This window comes from Pongo pygmaeus, chromosome 13 (genome assembly GCF_028885625.2).
Source record: "Pongo pygmaeus isolate AG05252 chromosome 13, NHGRI_mPonPyg2-v2.0_pri, whole genome shotgun sequence".
NCBI lineage: Eukaryota > Metazoa > Chordata > Mammalia > Primates > Hominidae > Pongo > Pongo pygmaeus.
This window is the reverse complement of record NC_072386.2, coordinates 17,650,725-17,672,340: the sequence shown is the minus strand read 5'-3', so window position 1 is coordinate 17,672,340 and position 21,616 is coordinate 17,650,725. Positions and strand designations below refer to the sequence as shown.

Here is a 21,616-nt window from a genome sequence, read left to right as displayed (position 1 = left end):
AGGGAGTGGAGAGGCTTTACTATCCCTTCAGAAGTATGCCGTTAAACTCAAAGTTGCCAAGGGAAGTAAAAGTACATAAAAATAGCTTTATGAATAAGGTTATGAAATCGAACAAATACTAGAATACATAAACGAGTAACATCTGTGATCAGCAGGGTTTATGGGGGTTGGAGGAGGAAGCTAGCTGTTCAAAATACATACGTAACGCGTGAAAACACATGCAACCCAAAATGTGAAAATGGCACGTTTATACCAAAGAGGTTGTCGTGAGGGTCAGGTGGAATACCAAACGATGAGAATAAGTGTCTCATAATTGTGAGAGCAGCTTACATTTCACACAGTGACTATTACAGACACTTGACAAAATGCTTTACAGGTGACAACTTACTTAATTCTCAGAATAGGAACACGAGTTACACCAACCTTGCATTTTCATGAGGAAACCTTTTTTGAAACGTGTATACCCATCTGACTGTTTAAAGAATTAGGAATCGATAGGTACTATAACTGTTTTTTTTAATTAATAGACTTTTATTATTTTTATTTTATTTTATTTTATTTTTTTGAGATGGGTTTTGCTCTGCCGCCCAGGCTGGAGTGCAGTGGCGCTATCTCGGCCCACTGCAACCTCCATCTCCGGGCTCAAGCTACTCTCCCACTTCAGCCTCCTGAGTAGCTGAGACTGCAGGTGCGGGCCACCATGCCTGGCTAATTTTTTGTTTCTTTCGAGACGGAGTTTCACTCTTGTTGCCCAGGCTGCAGTGCAATTCTCGGCTCACCACAACCTCTGCCCCCTGGGTTCAAGCGATTCTCCTGCCTCAGCCTCCTGAGTAGTTGGGATTACAGGCATGTGCCACCACGCCCAGATAATTTTTTGCATTTTTAGTAGAGACAGGGTTTCACCACGTTGGCCAAGCTGGTCTCAAACTCCTGACCTCAGGTGATCCACTTTGCCTCGGCCTCCCAAAGTGCTGGGATTACAGGCGTGGGCCACTGTGCCTGGCCTTTTTGTATTTTTTTTTTGTAGAGATGGGGTTTCACTATGTTGCCCAGGCTGGTCTCAAACTACTGAGCTCAAGCGATCTGTCCACCTCAGCCTCCCAAAGTGCTGGGATATTAATAGATGTACAGAGCAGTTTTAGGTATACAGAAATATTGAGCAGAAAGCATAGAGTTCCCATATACCTCGGCTCATCAACCCACACACAGTTTCCCCTATTATTAATATATTGCATTAGTTTAGTACATTTAAAATACATAGTTTATATTAGCTTTCATTCTATCTGCTCTACAGTTCTGAGTTTTGCCAAATGCATGTCTTTTAGTGCGATTTCCACTAATGCAATGATGTAATATCCACCATTACAGTATCATAAAAAATAGTTTCACTGCCTGATATGGTTTGGATTTGTGTCCCCGCCCAAATCTCATGTCAAATTAAAGGAGGGGCCTGATGGGAGGCGATTGGATCATGGAGCAGATTTCCCCCTTGCTGCTCTGGTGATAGTGGATTCTCACAAGATCTGATGGTTTAAAAGTGTGTGGCACTTCCCCCTTCGTTCTCTCGTTTGCTCTGCCATGGTAAAGATGTGATTGCTTCCCCTTCACTTTCTGGCATGATTGTTAGTTTCCTGAGGCCTCCCAGTCATGCTTCCTGGTAAGCCTGCAGAACTGTGAGTCAATTAAACCTCTTTGCATCATAAATTACCCCATCTCAGGTAGCTGTTTATAGCAGTGTGAGAATGGATTAATACAGAAAATTGGAACCAGGAGTGGGGTACTGCTATGAAGATACCTGAAAATGTGGAAGGAAATTTGGAGCATAGCTTTTTTTATTTCACATTGTGCCAGCAACATTTGTAGAAAAGGCTATCTTTTCTCCACTGTATTGCCTTTGTTCTTTGGTCAAAGATCAGTTGCTGAAACTTATGTGGGTCTTTTTCTGGGTTCTCTATTTTGTTCCACTGATCTATTAATACTTGTCAGTTATTTCACCAATATGACACTGCCTTGATCACTGTAGCTTTATAGTAATTTTTGAAGCCAGGTGGTATTAGTCTTCTGACTTTGTTTTTCTTCAATATTGAGTTGACTATCTGGGTCTTTTGCATTTCCATATAAACTTTAGAATCAGTTTGTTGATGTCTACAAAATAACTTGCCGATATTTTATTGAGATTGTGTTGAATCTATCGATCAAGTTGGTAGGAACTAACATCTTAACAATATTGAATCTTCCTATCCATTAACATGGAGTATCTCTCCATTTATTTAGCTATTTATTTCTTTCATCTGAGTTTTGTACTTTTCCTCATATAGATCTTGCATGCATATTGTTAGATTTATACCTAAGTATTTCATTGTTTTAATGATAATATAAATTGTGTTTTCAATTTCAAATTCCAATTTTCATTGTTGGCTTATAGGAATGTAATTGACTTTTGTATAATAAGCTTGTATGCTGCAATCTTGCTAATAATCACTTAGTTCCAGATGTTTGTCTGTCAACTCTGGAGTTTCCTACAGGGACAATCATATCATCTGCAAACAAAGATAGTTTTATTTCTTCCTTCCCTATCTGTAGGCTTTTTACTTCATTTTAGAGTTTTGTTCCATTAGCTAGGACTTTCAGTATGATGTTGAATAGGTGTGGTGGGAGGGGACATCCTTCCCTTGATTACTATCTTAGGGGCATTTTCTTTCTCAGCATTTAACTATGATGTCAGCTATGAGTTTTCTGTAAATGTTCTTTATCAAGTTGAGGAGCTTCCCTCTATTCCTTGTTTGCTGAGAGTATTTATCATAAATGGGGATTGGATTTTGTCAAATGCATTTTCTGCATTTATTGATATGATTATATGATTTTTTTCTTTAACCAGTTGACAAGATGGATTAGATTAATTTATTTTCTTTTTCTTTTTTTTTTGAGATGGAGTCTCATTCTGTTGCCCAGGCTGGAGTACAGTTGCGATCTTGGCTCACTGCAACCTCTGCCTTCCAGGTTCAAGTGATTCGCCTGCCTCAGCCTCCTGAGTAGCTGGGATTACAGATGCACACCACCACGCCCAGCTAATTTTTGTATTTTTAGTAGAGACGGGATTTCACCATGTTGGTCAGGCTGGTCTCAAACTCCTGACCTCGTGATCTGCCTGCCTCGGCCTCCCAAAATGCTGGGATTACAGGTGTGAGCCACCATGCCCAGCCCAGATTAATTGATTTTCTATGTTGAAACAGCTATGCATACATACCTGGGATAAATCCAAATTATGGTATATAATTCCTTTTAAATATTGTTGAATTCTATTTGCTAATATTTTGTTGAGGGATTTTGCTTCCATATTCATGAGAAACATTGATCTATGGTTTTCTTATCTTTTAATATCTTTGTCTGATTTTAGTCTTAGGCCACTGCTGGCTTATAGAATTAGTTAGAAAGTATCCCCTCTGTTTTACTGAAAAGATCGTAGAGAATTTCTGTCTTAATGTTTGGCAGAATTCACCAGTGAAACTATATTGGCTTGGAGCTTTTTATAAAAAGTTATTAATTATTAATTCCATTTCTTTAATAGATATAGGCCTACTGAAGTAGTCTATTTCTTATTTGTGTGAGTTTTGGTGTATTTGTCTTCTAAGGAATTGGTCCATTTCATCTATGTTATAGAATTTGTGGGCACAGAGTTGTTCATTGGATGTGAAATTCTAAGTTGATGAATTTTTTTCTGTCAACACTAAATATTTCTTTTTTTTTTTTTTTAGACAGAGTCTTGCTCTGTCACCCATGCTGGAGTGCAGTGGTGCGATCTCAGCTCACTGCAAGCTCCACCTCCCAGGTTCACGCCATTCTCCTGCCTCAGCCTCCCGAGTAGCTGGGACTACAGGTGCCCGCCACCACGCCTGGCTAATTTTTTTTTGTATTTTTAGTAGAGATGGGGTTTCACCATGTTAGCCAGGATGGTCTTGATCCCCTGACCTCATGATCCGCCCACCTTGGCCTCCCAAAGTGCTGGGACTACAGGCGTGAGCCACGGCCAGCACTAAATATTTCACTCCACTGTCACTCACCTGGTTTCTGAAGGAAGTCTGATGTGGTTGTTACTCTGTTTCTCAACATGTAACATCCCCTCCCCCCACCTCCTTTCAAGATTTTCTCTGTTTTTTATTTTTCTACAGTTTGAATATGATATGTTTAGGTGCATGTTATCTGATATTTATCCTAAGTGTTCTCTTAGTTTCCTGGTCTATAGTTTGGTGCCCGTTATTAATTTTCAAAAATTATCAGCCATTATTACTTCAACTATTTCTTATCTTCATTTTTCCTCTCTTTTTGGTATTCCCATTATATGTATGTTACTTTTGTAATTATCTCACCTTCTTGGATATTCTGTTCTGTTTTTAAAAATCTTTTATCTCTTTGCGTTTAACATTTGGAAGTATATATTGCCATATCTTTGAGCTCACGGAGTCCTTCTCAGTTATATGCCATCTACCGATGAGCACATGAAAGCAGTCTTCATTTTTGTTTCATCGTTTTTGAATTGTAACATTTACTTTTGATTCTTTCTTAGAGCTTACATCTCCCTGTTTACATTATCCATCAGTTCTTGCATGGTATTCGCTTTTTCCATTATAGCCCTTAGCATATTAATCAGAGTCATTTTAAATTTCAAGTCTAGTAATTCCAAAACCTCTGCCAATTCTGAGTCCAGTTCTGATGCTTGCTTTGTTTCTTCAGATTGTGTTATTTTTGCCTTTTAATGCACTGCAATTTTTATTGGAAGCCGAATATGATGTATCAGATAAAAGGAACTGCAGTAGATAGATAATGTAAAGTTTAATGTTTATCTGGCTAAGAGTTAAACTGTGTTTCCTGTTTGCCGTAGCTGTGATGTTAAAAGCAAAAATTTCCTCTAGTGTCCTTGTTTCTGTCTCCCCTCTTGTCTTTGGGTGTTCATAGACTCCGGAAATAGGGTCTGAGCCTTCAGTTCTTTTAACTGTAATTCCAGGCTATCATGCAGGAGCACTATTGATGCAGTAGTAATGAGTGGGAGGAGGGCAAGCCTTCTATAACCCTCTGGTTAGATCCCAGTCTTTTAGTGAACTGAAGTTATGTATTTCTTTTCGTCCCTGTTAAAGTCTGAAGGGAGCTGGGGTTGGGGATTGCCTTCCCCAGGTCACTTAGGTTTTCATAAAACCCCATTAGGCTGGGTTCTGGTAAAGTAGTTCCCCTGAGTGTGGGCCTTGTTAAGGGGAGCAGAGAGCTCTGAGCACGTCTCAAAAATGGTTACTTTTCCCCTCCACCCTGAGAAAAATCATCAAAGGAATTTTCTCTGATCTCTATACTGAGAACCTGGTAGGGATCTTGCAGGTAAAACTCTGTGAAGTATGGGGGCTGCCTCCAAGACCAGGTTTCTTCTGAGGTTTTAACTCTAAAGTTAGTCCACATTGAGCCTCTAGCAATTTACGAATTACAGTTTAAAAGGTTGCTGCCCATACTGCTGTGGACATCTGCCTCTGGGCATCTGCTCCTGGTAAGCTGTGATTCTCTGTACCTGCCTGTCTGTTTCTCCAGTTGTCCTGATAGCAGTTTGTCCCATGATCTCAATTGTCTACTTGAGCTAAGAAGAGTTGTTAGTTTTCAGTTTGTTCAACCTTATTCTTGCTAGGAAGATAAGAATAATGACTTCCAAACTCTTTGCATCAGACCAGAAACCAAAGTCTGTTTATTGTGTTTTGAATTGCATTGCTTTATGCTGTAAGAACAGGTCTTTGTGAAGTTTAGTCAGACTTGCTTCCAGGCTTCTACTTTATTCCATGAAGTATCTTATCAAAGAATTTAAGCTAATTGAGTCTGTGACCATCCATAGTAGCACTACTCACCTCTGTTATTATCTTTCTTTTTTCTCATAGTTCTCTCACTACACAAAGTATCCTAAGTATGTTGACTACAACAAAATGTCAACTTCCTGAGGACAGGAAGCTTGTCTTTGTCTCACTGAGCATATATGTGCGCAAAAATTTCTTGAGAAAGGAACAAGGACCTAAATCTGCTAGATACTACTAGACAGTGGATTTCTGGTAATTAACAAGACATTACCTACCTTCCCCTAGCTTAGCATCTAGAGGTGGAGATGATAAGGACTATGATGAGAGACAACAGAGCAGAAGACAAGGACAGGAATTCTCGTGGTAGTTGGCAGGGGCTTCTCTGAAGGGGTAACACTGGCATTCACGCTCAAAAGGCGGGAAGAGATCACGCGCAGAATGGAGGGTAAGCCCCCACTCAGGAAAACCAGCGCTCGCTATGGGAAAGATTTTATCCCATTTGAGGAAGACATAAAAGTCAAGTGCAGACACTTGAAGCCATTAAGAATGTTCCTTTGGCTTTACTCTGAGAAGTGCCTACCACAAGCCAGGCTAGCAACCACCTTCTCTTTTGTCTGAGCTAGACTGTCAAGCAAACCTCAGTGATGAAGAAGGCAAAGTGATATGGGTCCTTTCCTTCTTTTAAAGTAATTATTTATTATTCAAATCAAGAAGTTAATTTATGAAAATATCCGTCACTCCCAGGCCAACTAGACCAAGACAAGAGTAATCAGAGCAATGGAGAGTGCGACTGAGAGAGAATAAGAATGACTATCCCTTTACACACCCACCAGAATGGCTGCTTACGAGTCTGGCTGGCTAGAATAACTATTTTCTTTTTCTTTCTTTTTATTTTTTTGAGACAGAGTCTCGCTCTGTCACCCAGCCTGGAGTACAGTGGCATGATCTCGGCTCACTGCAAGCTCCACATCCCAGGTTCACACCATTCTCTGCCTCAGCCTCCCAAGTAGCTGGGACTACAGGCGCCCACCACCATGCCCAGCTAATTTTTTGTATTTTTAGTAGAGACGGGGTTTCACCATGTTAGCCAGGATGGTCTCGATCTCCTGACCTCGTGATCCACCTGCCTTGGCCTCTCAAACTGCTGGGACTACAGGCGTGAGCCACCACGCCGGGCCTAGAATAACTATTTTCTTGTTATTCTGAAGCTACTTTGGGTTCTTTTCTCAGTTAACAAATATTACACACATTTTTCAAATAGCAGAGATTCTTAAATATTCTGAATTTGAAGCCATATCACCCGATGCTCATTCAAACTGCATGAAACTGATTATCATTAAAAAATCATGACTATTATTAAAAATGATGCAGTACAAACTGTTTTAGGGTAACAGAGTTAAAGAGGAAAAGGCCTTCTTTGTAGGAAAAAATAGAGTTAATAATTTCACAAGGATTAAAAGACTATCACCACCGTGCTGATATAATTGTTGTAGACGATAATCATCAGCAGCTGCTAAATCCATTCATGATAGCTTAATAAGAATTTCTTGAGATAAAATAACATAAAATTTATCATTAACTAAAGTTTATCATTTTAGCCATTTTTAAGTGTACAGTTCAGTGGAATTAAGAATATTCACATTGCTATGCAACCATCCCCACCATCCATCTCCAAGATTTTTTCATCTTCCCTAATTGAAAATCTGTACCCATTAAAAACAATAACTTCCTCTTCCTTCCTCCCCGTAGCCCCTGGCAACCGCCTTTCTAATTTCTGTATCTATGGGTGTGATTACTTTAGATACCTCATATAAGTGAAATCATACAATATCTGTCCTTTATGACTGGATTATTTCATTCCCTTAGCATAATGTCTTCAGAGTTCACTCGTTATATCAACTATCAGAATTTCATTCCATTTTAAGGCTGAATATGCACCGTTGCATGTATATACCATATTTCATTTATCTATTCATTCATTAATGGACACTTGGGTTACTTTCACATGCTAGCTGTTGTGAATAATGCTGTTAGGAACACGAGAATATAAATATCTGTTCAAGTCCCTGCTTTCAATTTCTTTAGATATATTCCCATAAGTGCCATTTCTGGGTCATATGGTAATTCTCTGTTTAATTTTTGAGAAGCTGCTATGCTGTTTCCCACAGCAGCTGTAGCATTCCAGCAATGTGCAAGCATTCAAATTGTTCTTCATCGTGACCAACACGTTATTTTTTTTTTAATTAATAACCATTCTAATCAGTGTGAAGTCGTATCTCATGATTTTGATTTGTATTTCCCTCATGACTGGGGATGTTGGCTATCTTTTCATGTGTCTCTAAGCCATTTGTATATATTCTTTGGGGAAATGTCTCTATTCATGTCCTTTGCACATCTTCAAGCTAGATTGTTTCTTTTTGTTGTCACATTGTAGGAATTATTTATATATTCTAGATATTAATCCCTTATCAGATATGTGATTAGTAAACATTTTCTCCCAGTCTGTGTATTACCTTTTCACTCTGCTGAGACTGTTTTGATGCACAAAAGTTACCAATTTTGATAAATTCCAATTTATCTATTTTTCTTTTGCTGCCTGTACATTTTATGTCAGATCTAGAGAACCATTGCCAAGTCCAGTGTTGTGAAGAGTTTCCTCCATTGTGTTCTAAAGTTGCAGAGTTTTAGCACTTAGTTTAGGTCTCTGATCCATTTTGAGTTAATTTTTGTATATGGTGTAAGGTAAGGGTCAGCTCATTCATTTGCATGTAGATATCTACTTTTCCAGCACCATTTTGCTGCTTCTAGGATAGGTAGATTCATTTTAAAAAATCAAATTTGGAAAGTTTCAGTCATTTTCTTTCCCTCCTTTTTTTCTCTCAGTATGCATACATTAGTATGTCTGATGATGCCTCGCAGGTCTCTCAAGCTCTGTTCATTATTGTTTATTCTTTTTTCTTTCTGTTTCTCCAACTGAAGAATTTCAAATGACTTATCTTCAAGATTGTTAATTCTACCTTCTGCCTGCTCAAATGTGTTGTTGAAAGCCTCTGGTGACCTTTTCATCTTGCATATTGTACATTTCATTTCCTAAATTTTTATTCTGTTCCTTTTATGTTTCCACTTCCTTGATGATATTTTCTAGTTTTTATACATTGCATTCTGCTTTCCTTTTGTTACTTTTCCATGGTTTCCTTTAGATCTTTGAGCATCTATAGGACATTTGATTTAAAGTTTTTGTCTATAAAGTTCAATGTCTGTTCTTGTTCAAGGATACTTTCTCTTTTCTCTTTTCCTGTAAATTAGCCATTTTTTTCTTATGTCTTTGCATGACTTAGAATATTTTGTTGAAAACTGGACATTTTAAATGTTATAATATGGTCACTCTGAAAATATGTTTTTCTCTTTTAAAGTTCTGTTACTGTTGTTCGCCATGGTTTGTAGTTGCTTATTTGTATACTGACTTTTATAAACCAGTTTTTTAAAGACTGTATTCTTTGTTTTTTATGGCACCCGCTCTGGTATATGTCTTCCCTCAAAATTCCTATGTTGGAATCCTAACCGCCAAGGAAATGGTGTGAAGAGGTGAGGCCTTGGGAAATGATTAGATCTTGAGAGCTGATACTTCGTGATTGGGATTAATGTCCTTATAAAAGAAACTTCAGAGAGTTAAGTAGCCCCTTCCATCATGTAGGGACACAGTGAGAAGGCACTGTCTATGAAAGGGCAGGCTGGCATCTTCATCTTGGACTTTCTAACCTCCAGAACTGTAAGAAATAAATTTCTGCTGTTTATTAACTACCCAGTTTATTGTATTTTGTTACAGAAGCCCAAATGGACTAAGATAGCCTCTGAAGTTTTTTGTTCCTTTATCTTGTGGTCAGCTAGTGGTTTGACAGAGATTTCCTTAAACACATGTTTCAGTTGCGTCTGTTTTGGCTTAGCATTTGCTCGGTTGCTGTAAACTGTGACTATTTTTCAGAGTTCTGACAAAGTTGATTCTGACAGATTTTGCTCTGTTTTTGTGTGTGTGTTTCTGTGAAGGATGAGCCCTGATGCTTTCTACCTTACCATTTTCCCTGGCATCACTCAACAGCTCTGAGGGCTTTCAAGTTTTGACAATTCTTACAGGATATCTTTCCAGTGTTTGTTCTCTGATCTCTAATATTGGAGAGCCATGTCTTTTTCTTAAATATTGATAACACAAGGCCAGTGAATTCATACTCAGGTTATGAGGGCCTGCAGTGCATACTTACAGGGCATTTTTCTTGAAGAAAATATATTTATGCCCAGATCTCATAGTTTCCTAGAAACATACTTTTGCTCTTTAGGGAGCAAGTATACTCTCCAAAGTTGTGAATAAAACTGAAATAAATTTTTTTTAATTCTTTACTCTTTTCTAAGATGTTATCAAGTTGATGGTCCTCTAAAAATGAGAAAAAATAAGGTCTCTTAATCCTTTCTTATAAAATAAGACTTATATACATAAGCCTTATTACAGATTAGATATTTTGGTTTCTGGCATATTGTCCACAGAATAAAGTGATTCCAAGTGTATATTTTCTATATTTTCTTCATTTGGAAAAAAATATGTTCAGAAAAATTGTCTTTGGGAAACTGGCATTGAATGTACACAGGTATTTTGGTATTTTAAAATGTGATTTTTCAAAACTCAGTGGTAAAGAAAAATAAAGAAATAGTGAATAGAGGACAATAGTCTTTAAGATTAATTCTAGGAACTGGAAAATCAGATAACGTAGTGAATTAAGAAATGTGAAGAGTAAGTAGAATAAAAAGGAAAATCAGTGCACAAAAATTGTCAGGACTTTATCAGAGACAGGGTTTAGATTAGAGAGGGATAACAGGGTCCAGATTCTCCAACTGTCAATTATAAATTACAATGGTAGGATACTCATTAGTCCATATACTTCCAGTTGGACTTCTCTTTTCCATTCCACTCATCATGAAAATAAATTTAGGATGTCAACAGTTACCTATATTTAAAGAACAGACTTATAACCCAGGCTGTAATATCCCTATCACATCACAGACATAAATGCACAAGCAGAAGTATAAAACTGGTGGGACTAAAAGTCACTTTCCACTTCTCTGGATTGGGTTCATTACTGTATCTTGGCTCCGTTGTCTATTTATGATATCAGTGTTGTTCAACAGTGATCATCCTCACCATCAAATTGCAATTTTCCTCTTTCCCATCTGTTCACTTATTTTTGCCAAAACAGTCATTTCCCTGATGCATCTTCAACTCATATTCCACCTACTTTTCAAGATATTTATTTTCTGTTGATTCAAAGAGCCTTAGACATACTCCTTAGAGTTTTTAGTTTTTATCTCTTATAAAAATTCTTGTGTGTACTCTACTGTTATCATCCTGCTGCTACCCACATTCCAGGCAACAATGTTAGGCCAGTCCTGTAAAACCTAATATGGCCTCGAAATCACTGCTTAAGATACTAGTAGATAAAAGAATTAAGAGACAACATTCTGAAAACAAAAGTTTTACCTCAATTGCATGGACATTTGGTGTTCACACTACCACTCTACAAATCCATAGTGTGGTCTGCTTTAGTCTAGACAAGCTGTTAATCCCTTTTAAATGTTTTGTTTCCAAAAATAATTTTATACTGAAAGCTTGTCATACGTGTACCCTGCATGCCATCACAACACAAAAAAATGCTGGTGCCCTGGATATGGTTGTGGCTGTGAGCAATAAAATCCTTTGTCTTTGACCCAGAAGTCTTGTATCTCCTGCCAGAATCCATGAAACTTGGCAAGCTAACATGTTAGCTTGCATATAGGGTAAAATGTCATGCCCTTTATAATTCTTGACTAGAATCTTATGTAATTTCCATAATTATCTATTTAGTTGGAGCTCCGTGGCCTGATGAGAGTCATGAACCGCATGTAACTGTTTGCCTTTATTATTTAATATAACAACAAATCAGTTCCTCAGTCACTTTAGCCAGATTTAATGTGCCCAATAGCTACTTGTATCAAGTAATTATTGTGCTGAAAATGCAAGTATAGAACATTCCCATTATTTGGAGCAATTTTAACAGGACAATGTTTATTTAAACATTATTTAATAATTCCTATTGCATAACCAATGACAAAATCAGTATGTTTATCTTTCTTTTTTTTGAGATGGAGTCTCACTCTGTCACCCAGGCTGGAGTGCAGTGGCGCAATCTCAGCTCACTGCGAGCTCTGCCTCCTGGGTTCACGCCATTCACCTGCCTCAGCCTCCCGAGTAGCTGGGACTACAGGCACCCACAACCACGCCCGGCTAATTTTTTGTATTTTTAGTAGAGACAGGGTTTCACCGGGTTAGCCAGGATGGTTTCAGTCTCCTGACCTCGTGATCCACCTGCCTCGGCCTCCCAAAGTGCTGGGATTACAAGCGTGAGCCACCATGCCCGGCCTCAGTATGTTTATCTTTCAACTCATTCTTCAACCTCCAATTTTAGTTTCCTTTATTTCTTAGTTTTTATATTTGTAATGTTAATTATAATTTTACTAATTAGTTTGTCAGCTTTAAGTAATATTGCCGGTGCCTAGTTACATTCTGTACCTTACTTTCCACCTTACTCTCCCATATTAGATACATCATTTCTAAACTTCCCGAAGTAAAGTTCTCTAAAAGCAGAGTCTTGAAAGAAATGTTTTCAAGTGCCCACTTATGATTATCTAGGATTTCCTCCTGGATACTTTTTGATGGTAATCAATAACGCCTGGGGCCCTTCTGTTCACACACTTCCTCTAATAACAATGGAGGCAGAGGGCGGTGTATCACCTGAGGGGTCAGGAGCTCGAGACAAGCCTGGCCATCATGGCAAAACCCCATCTCTACCAAAAAATACAAAAATTAGACAGGCATGGTGGTGCGTGCCTGTGGTCCCAGCTACTCAGGAGGCTGAGGCAGAAGGATCTCTTTAGCCCAGGGAGGTGGAGGTTGTGGTGAGCCAGGATTGTACCATTGCACTTCAGCCTGGGCGACAGAGCGAGACTGTCAAAAAAAAAAAAAAAGGAACAATGGAGGTTCTCTTTGTTTCAACTTACCTGAAGATCACTTCTGGTTTTGTAGTGCAGTACAATTTAAATGAAAAATAATTTAGAATGTAGGCCAGCCACATGGATTTTAATGCATCTGAAGGTAGAAGAAAAGACAATTTTAGATTTGGTCAAATGAAATCATCATATTAACTTCTTTTGGGCAAAACTGACAACAAAAGTATTCTTTCCATTACCTAAATGGGATCAATCGCTGTAGACACCCCTGAATCATAAGCCTAAATGACATTAAACTTTAATGAGTCTGTTAAACTTTAATAAAAGTTCAAACAATATACTATCTAAAAGAAACTATACTATTTTGACAGAAATACGTTAGAAGTAAAAGAATGCAAAAAAATTACAACATGAAAATACTAAACATAATAAAGTTGGAGTGGCTACTTCAATGTCAAATAAAATAAAGTTCAGATAAAGCAATATTACCAGGCATGAAGAGAATACTGCTTAACAATAAAGGGGACAATTCAGAAAGAGTACATCGAAATCCTAAATATTTATGCACCAAATTACAGAACTTTAAAATGCCTTAAGCAAATCTATAGTGCAAAAAGAAAAAATAGCCAAACCTACAATTAAAGGGTGGAGATTTCAACACTCTTTTGTCAACAATTGATAGCAAAAATAAACAGAACTGTGTAAGGAAAGAGCCCCATCATAGTGGCTGTTTTTGTTTTCGTTTTTGTTTTTGTTTTTGTTTTTGTTTTTGTTTTACAGTCTTACTCTGTCACCAGGCTGGAGTAAAGTGGCACGATCTTGGCTCACTTCAACCTCCACCTCCCAGGTTCAAGCAATTCTCCTGCCTCAGCCTCCCGAATAGCTGGGACTACAGGCACCCTCCACCACGCCCAGCTAATTTTTGTATTTTTAGTAGAGACGAGGTTTCACCATGTTAGCCAGGATGGTGTCGATCTCCCGACCTCGTGATCCACCCACCTCAGCCTCCCAAAGTGCTAGGATTACAGGCGTAAGCCACATGGTGGCCTTTCTATATGTATCCCTATAGGACAAGCAACAAAGATTTGAACTGCTGGCCAGGCACAGTGGCTCACACCTGTAATCCCAGCACTTTGGGAGGCCAAGGCAGGCAGATCATGAGGTCAGGAGATCGAGACCATCCTGGCCAACACGGTGAAACCTGTAATCCCAGCACTTTGGACTGCACTCCAGCCTGAATGACAAAGCGAAACTCCATCTCAAAAAACAAAAAACAAAAAAATGGAACTGCCTCTAATCTGAGTCTTGCCATAGCAGCTTACAATTCTCCTGGAACATAAGAAAAAGGCTTGGGAGGAGCTGCCTCAACACCATCACCCATTTGCCTCCCTATCCCTCTTAGGTGGTTGTTATAAGACAGTTGCTCATTACCTGCTGGTATGTGGAATGATGCTTTCTGCTGTACTCCTACCTAGGGTTTAGCTACAGACCATAATACCCCTTACTGTCATCTAGAATTTGTTCCTCAGGAATGTGGTCTCCCACGAGTTATGTTGCAGTTATCTGACCCTTTTTACATTAGTGGTGCCCTTTTAGGCATGTGGCACAAGGGCTGGGAGCTGTCACCTTTGGCTACTCTTCCTTTCATTGTCTCTGTAATAAACTCCTTGAATCTGTAAGCAACTTGGTGTGTCTTTCTAGACCAAATGACTTCGTTGTTGGCCTTGCCTGCTGTGTGTGCCTGACTCCACCCTACATGGGCCAATACAGCTTCAATGTTCCTCTGGAAGACATGGGGCCATGTGAACAAGGTTGGGGATAAGATAGATTACCTGCACAGGTTCTCATCTACACGGTGGGATAAAAGGGGAGGGTGATACAAGCTCTCCAAACAAAGGATGGAATGGAGCAGTTTAGGAGAGATAAGACTCTCCAAGATTTAGCGTTAGATGGGATTGCATGAGACAGATTAGGGGATGACATAAAAATTGCTGAAATCTGGTTGCATATGCTCTCTCCTAAAGGTCAGGCAAATCCTACTCTACCTGTTTAGGGCCTGTATGGGTCAAGTTAGAGAATATGAGAAGACTCCCTGGGATCTGATAGCATACGCTGTCTGTTGATACAGGTTTGGAGTCAGGCAGCTGGAGATGGGATTGAAACCAGCTACCAACTTGTGCCTTACATTTAAGTGTATTAAGTATTTCTCTTGACAAAGAAAAGCCTGGATCAGAGGGCTATTCTGGTAAATTCTAACAAACATTTTAAAGAAAGATTTACATCAGACTTTCTCAAACCCTTCCAAAAAGTGGGTTTTTTGGAAGCCAGCATTACCCAGATACCAAGGCCAGAAAAAGGCAGTATAGGAAAAGAAAACTACAGACCAATATCCCTTAGGAATATTGTCACAAAATCCTCAAGAAAATACTAGCAAACTGATGGCCAGGTGCAGTGGCTCACGCCTGTAATCCCAGTACTTTGGGAGACTGAGATGGGTAGATCACGAGGTCAGGAGTTCAAGACCAGCCTGGCCAATATGGTGAAACCCTGTCTCTACTAAAAATATAAAAAGTTAGCTGGGTGTGATGGCACAGGCCTGTAGTCCCAGCTACTCGGGAAGTTGAGGCAGGAGAATTGCTTGAACCCAGGAGGCGGAGGTTGCAGTGAGCTGAGACTGTGCCACTGCACTCAAGCCTGGGCAACAGAGTGAGACTCTGTTTCAAAAAAAAAAGAAAATACTAGCAAGCGAAATTAAAAGAAGGAAGGGGAAAAAACCATATGACCATCCCAATTGATTCAGGAAAAGCATTTGAAAAAGATCAACATCCTCTCATAATTAAAAAAAAAAAAACTCAATAAACTACAAACAGAAGGAAACTTTTTCAACATAATAAACACTATATATGTAAGAAAACTCCCTGCTACCATCATAGTTGATGCTAATAGACTGAACTTTTTTTTTCTTAAGTTCTGGAACAAGATAAAGAGGCCCACTCCTACCACTTCAATTAACGTAACTCTGGGTGTTCTGTCCAGAGTAAATGAACAAGAAAAAAATTTAAAAAGGAATTGAAATTAGAAAGTAAGAAGTAATGTTATGTCTGGTCACTAAGGTGATCTTTATGTAGAAAACCCTAAGGATTCCACAAAAACAAACAAGGAAAAAGTATTAGATCTAACAAACACATTCAGCAAAGTTACAGGTAAAAAATCAATCAGCAAATCCAGTTGTGTTGCTATACACTAATAATGAACAACCTGCAAAGGTAATAAGAAAAACAATCCCACTTACAATAGCATCACAGAAAATACCTAGGAATAAACTTGATCACGGAAGTGAAAGACTTGTACACTGAAAACTACAAAATATTGCTGAAAGTAATTAAAGAAGACATTAAGCAGATGGAAAGACATCCCATGCTCATGGTTAAAAGACAAAAAACCCTTTCTAAGATTCATATGGAATCTCAAGGGAACCTGAAGAGCCAAAACAATGTTGAAAAAGAGAAACAACGCTGGAGTTCTCACACTTCTTGATTTTAAAACTTACCACAAAGCTATGGTAATGAAATATTGTGGTCTGCCATAAGGGTAGACACAAAGATGAATGCAATGGAATACAGCACTTAGAAATAAGCCCTCACATACATGATCAAATGAGTTTCAATAAAGGTGCTGAGACTATTCAGTGAGGCAAGGACAGTCTTTTCAACTAATGGTGTGGAAAATCGGGATATTCACATGTATATGAATGAATTAGACCTTTGCCTTACATCACATACAAAAATTAAGTCAAAATGGATTAAAGACATAAATTTAGGAGCTAAAACTATACAGTTCTTAGAAGAAACCATTGGAAAATCTTCATGACATTAGATTTGTCAGTGTTCTCAGATATGACACCAAAAACACAGGCAACAAAAGGAAAAATGTAGAGAAATTGGACTCATCAAAATTAAAAAATTTCTGCATCAAAGGATACTACTAGCAAGAGAGTAAAGGCTGGGCGTGGTGGCTCATGCCTGTAATCCCAACACTTTGGGAGGCCAAGGCAGGTGGATCACGAGGTCGGGAGATCGAGACCATCCTGACTAACACAGTGAAACCCCATCTCTACTAAAAATCCAAAAAATTAGCCAGGTGTGGTGGTGGGCACCTGTAGTCCCAGCTACTTGGGAGGCTGAGGCAGGACAATTGTGTGAACCCCGGAGGTGGAGCTTGCAGTGAGAGGAGATCGCACCACTGCACTCCAGCCTGGGGGACAGAATGAGACTCTGTCTCAAAAAAAAAATTAAAAAAGTAAAAACACAACTCACAGAAATACTTACAAAGCATATATCTGATAGGAGTTTAATATCCAGAATAGATAAACAACTTCTGCAATTCAAAACAACAATAAAACTAACTGAATTTTTTTATTGACCAAATACTTGAATCAACATCTCTCCAAAAATATATAAATAGCCTGTAAGCACATGAAAAGATGCTCAACATACCTCGTCACTAGGGAATTGCAAAGCCAAACCACAATTAGAAACCAATTCATACCCATTTAGGATGGTCGTTATTGGAAAAAAATGGAAAATACCAAGTGTTGGTGAGAAGTTGGAACCCTTGTGCAACTGTTGGGGGGGATGTAAATGATGCATCCTCTGTGAAACACAGTTTGGTGGTTCCTCAAAAAATTAGAATTACCATATGATCCAATAATTCCACTTCTAGATACAGACCCCAAAGAAAGACCCAACCAGATACTCGTATACCATCGTGCACAACAGCATCAGTCACAACAAACAAAAGGTGGAAGCAACCCAAGTGTGTGGACAGATGAATGGATAAACAAAACGCGGCATGTACACACCGTGGAATATTATTCAGCCTTAAAAAGAGAATGAAATACCTGGTGCTTGCTACAACATGAATGAACCTTGAAACATTAGGCTAAGTGAAATAAGGCAGAGGCAAAGTGACAGATATTTTATGATTCCACATGTATGAAGTGCCTAGAATAGATAAATTCACAGAAGCAGAAAAGTAGAACGCAGATTACCATGATGTATGGGTCTGCACCCCACCCACCACCAGAGATCTCTACATGTTTTCACTTGGGTAATACCAATGACAAGAGGAGGAAAGTAAGGAGTCTTTTATCCTATCTCTGAAGCCCTATAAGAGGGAAGTGTCAACTTCCATGCTGGAAGTATGGGGTATGGGGACTTTGACTACACAGTTTCTGTTTGGGATTATCCGCAATTTCTGGTAATAGATAGCAGTGATGCTTGTGTAACATTGTGCACATGCTTAAAGTCACTTAATTACACACTTTAAAATGGTTAAAGTGGCAAATTTTGTGTTATGCATATTTCACCACAGTAAAAATAAATAAATACATAAATAAATAAATGAACTTTGGAAAAAACAAACAAATCAACCTGGCCTGCATCCAGTCTTTCTTTTCCATAGCATCTATGTAGACTGCCCGAATTTTCATGCTTTCTTTACTGGGGGGCAGGGGGTGCAGTCTTGCTCCATCATCCAGGCTGGAGTGCAGTGGCATGATCTTGGCTCACTGCAACCTCTGCTTCCAGGGTTCAAGCAATTCTCCTTCCTCAGCCTCCAGAGTAGCTGGGATTACAGGTGCCTGCCACCACGCCCAGCTCATTTTTGTATTTTTAGTAGAGATGCAGGTTTCACCATGTTGGCCAGGTTAGTCTCGAACTCATGACCTCAAGTGATCTCTCCACCTCGGCCTCCCAAAGTGCTGGGATTACACGCGTGAGCCACTGTACCCTGATTTTTCATGCTTTCTTTTGCCCATTTTCAAGTTATTTTCCTCCCAGAGACTGCAAGATAGAGTTCACTTAAATTCTGAGACATCTTTAACAGATGAGCAAAGTTTCCCTTCATGCTAGGTAACGCTTTGATCTTCAAGGTACTCATGGTTAAAAGAGCATATGCATTTCAGAACTAAAATAAGATGAAAACTACTGATTATTTGTTTAACCTTAGCACTAAAAATAGGCCTCTGATGTTAGAGACTTCACAATATGATTTCTTCATTAATCTGAATATGTGTGTGCATGTGTCTCTGCATGTGTATCTCAACTTATTGTAGCTTTAAAAAAAAATTCAAAATCCCATTTACCATAAAAACAAGGTTATGCTTCGGTTTTCATAAAGCGTCTTAAGGTCTAAGCAGAATATTGCATATTTGTAATTTAAAATATTGTCATTAAAAAGTGCATTTGGTGAGACCTAGAAAGTGGTCACTTAAAACCAAAAGTAAATACAATGCTTTGTTGACAGGTAGGAGCTGCTTCCTCTTTCTACCTGCCTCCTGCCATGCCCCTTCTCCCAACAACCCCTTAGCTTCTAGCTGAGTAGAAAGGATGTTCTAGCAGCTACTGAGTAGCTCCTGAAGCGCCTGTATGAAGTGCTTGGTCTGTGTGTCTGTTAAAAAATGTCTAACAGAGGTTTAGGTAAAATTTATCCTAAAGGAATAAGAAAGTAAATTATTTTGTGAATGAGGCTCTGAGCTGACTCACTGTATGCATTTTTGTAATAATGTGTAACTGGGATAGTATGTTGCTTGTTTGAACTGTAAGTGCTTACAAAGTATTTTTTAAAATCTCTCTAACATTGAAATGTTTTACTGTGTAAGTGATGTCTTGTTAGTTGGCAAGTTAAAAATCTTTTTCAGGGTCCTTGGCTGCACATCAGCAGGAATAACTGATAAGTCCCCAAAATTCGAGAGTGTTGCTTTGATTTTTCTTGTAACATTTCTTGAAACAATGTAGGTAGAATCACATCACTGAATCCCCCTGGCAAAGAAAAAACTGTTGCCTTTTACAAAGAACAGTATGTTCCTGATCTAGAAGTTGCAGCTTTTGGAAAAGTTGCCCCATTTGTGGCCGGGCGCAGTGGCTCACGCCTGTAATCCCAGCACTTTGGGAGGCGGGGGCGGGCTGATCACGAGGTCAGGAGATCGAGACCATCCTGGCTAACACAGTGAAACCCCATTTCTACTAAAAATACAAAAAATTAGCCGGGCGTGGTGGCAGGCGCCTGTAGTCCCAGCTACTCGGGAGGCTGAGGCAGGAGAATGGCATGTACGTGGGAGGTGGAGCTTACAGTGAGCCGAGATCACGCCACTGCACCCCAGCCTGGGCTGCAGAGCGAGGCTCCGTCTCAAAAAAAAAAAACAAAAAACAAAAAACAAAAAGTTGCCCCATTCGTGATGCAGTTCTGATGGAGAGATATTTGAAGTTGATATGGAAATTGAGAAATAATCTGTGATTATCAAGACCATGTTGGAAGATTTGAGTGGATGATGAATGATGAAGGATATGATGACCTAGTTCCTCTAGCAAATGTTAATGCAGCAATATTTAAAAAGGTCATTCAGTGGTGCACTCACCACAAGGACGACCCTCCTCCTCCCCAGGGTGATGAGAACAAAGAAAGGGGAACAGACCATACTCCTGTCTGGGATCAGGAATTCCTTAAAGTTGACCAAGGAGCACTTTTTAAACTTATTCTGGCTGCAGACTACTTAGACATCAAGTTTCCTTGATGTTACATACAACACTCTTGCCAATATGATCAAGGGGAAAACTCCTAAGGAAACTGACAAGTCCTTCAATATCAAAATGACTTTATGGAAGAGAAGGAAGCCGAGGTGCACTAAGAGAACTGTGGTGTGATGAGAAGCAAAATGTGTCTGACACTGTAACACTATAAAGACAGTTCCAAACACTAGTTGTCCTGCTCTGTTTACAGTTGCTAATGTTAGACAAATGCAGCAGCAAATCAATTCTGTTAGCAGAATATTGTCGTCGTTGCATGAGCAATCTGAGTGGTTTCCAAGTGTATGGCTAAGTTTCTTCTGGTATGATTGAAAGTTTCTTTCTTTTTCCTCTTAATAAAACTAAACTGTGGGTTCTCTATTTAAAAAAAAAAAAAAAGAAAAAATTAAAACACTCCCAGTTTGTAGATGACGTGATTTTCTGAGTAGAACTAGTTAAGTGAATTCAGCAAGTTTTTAGGATATAAGATCAACACACAAAAACGTACTAACAAAAGACATGTGGAGATGGACTTTAAAACACAATATGATTTAAAATTATTTCATAAAAAAGGAAATATTTAGGTACTAAATTATGTACAAATTTTAACAAAATACATAAAAGATCTGTATCCTAAAATTTAGAAAATGCTGATGAAAAGAATCAAAGAAGACCTAAATAAATGGATATATACCATGTTCATGAATTGGAAATTTCAACATATTAAAGATGTCAGTACTTCAAAAGTTGACCTATAGATTTAGTACAATTTTTATGAAAGTCCCAACAAAGTGTTTTGTAGACATAAACAAGTTTCTTTTAAAACGTATATGGAAAGGCACAGGACCGAAAATAGTGAAAACAATTTTCAAAAAGAGTAAAGTGAGAGGAATCCCTGTGCCTGGTGTTGCTATATGTCTACAGAAAACAATGCAATGTGTTGCTGGCAGAGGCAGAGACGCCTAGAACACAGGAACAGAGTAGAAAATCCAAAAATAGACCCACACAATTATGCCCAACGAATCTGTAAAAACAATTAAATGGAGGAAGGATAACCTTTCAATAAATTGTATTGGGACAATTATTATGCATCCATGGATAAAATAATGAACTTTACATTCAACCTCACATTTTACCAAAAATGAACTAAACATGAATCACAAATTCTCCCTGGCTGGAGTGCAGTGGCGCCATCTCGGC

General features: G+C 38.7%; 1 pseudogene; it reads left to right on the top strand.

The window, feature by feature from the left end:
• The first annotated feature begins 6,260 nt into the window (after window positions 1–6,260).
• On the top strand, window positions 6,261–20,591 carry LOC129044431 (S-phase kinase-associated protein 1-like; annotated as a pseudogene).
• The last annotated feature ends 1,025 nt before the right edge of the window (window positions 20,592–21,616 follow it).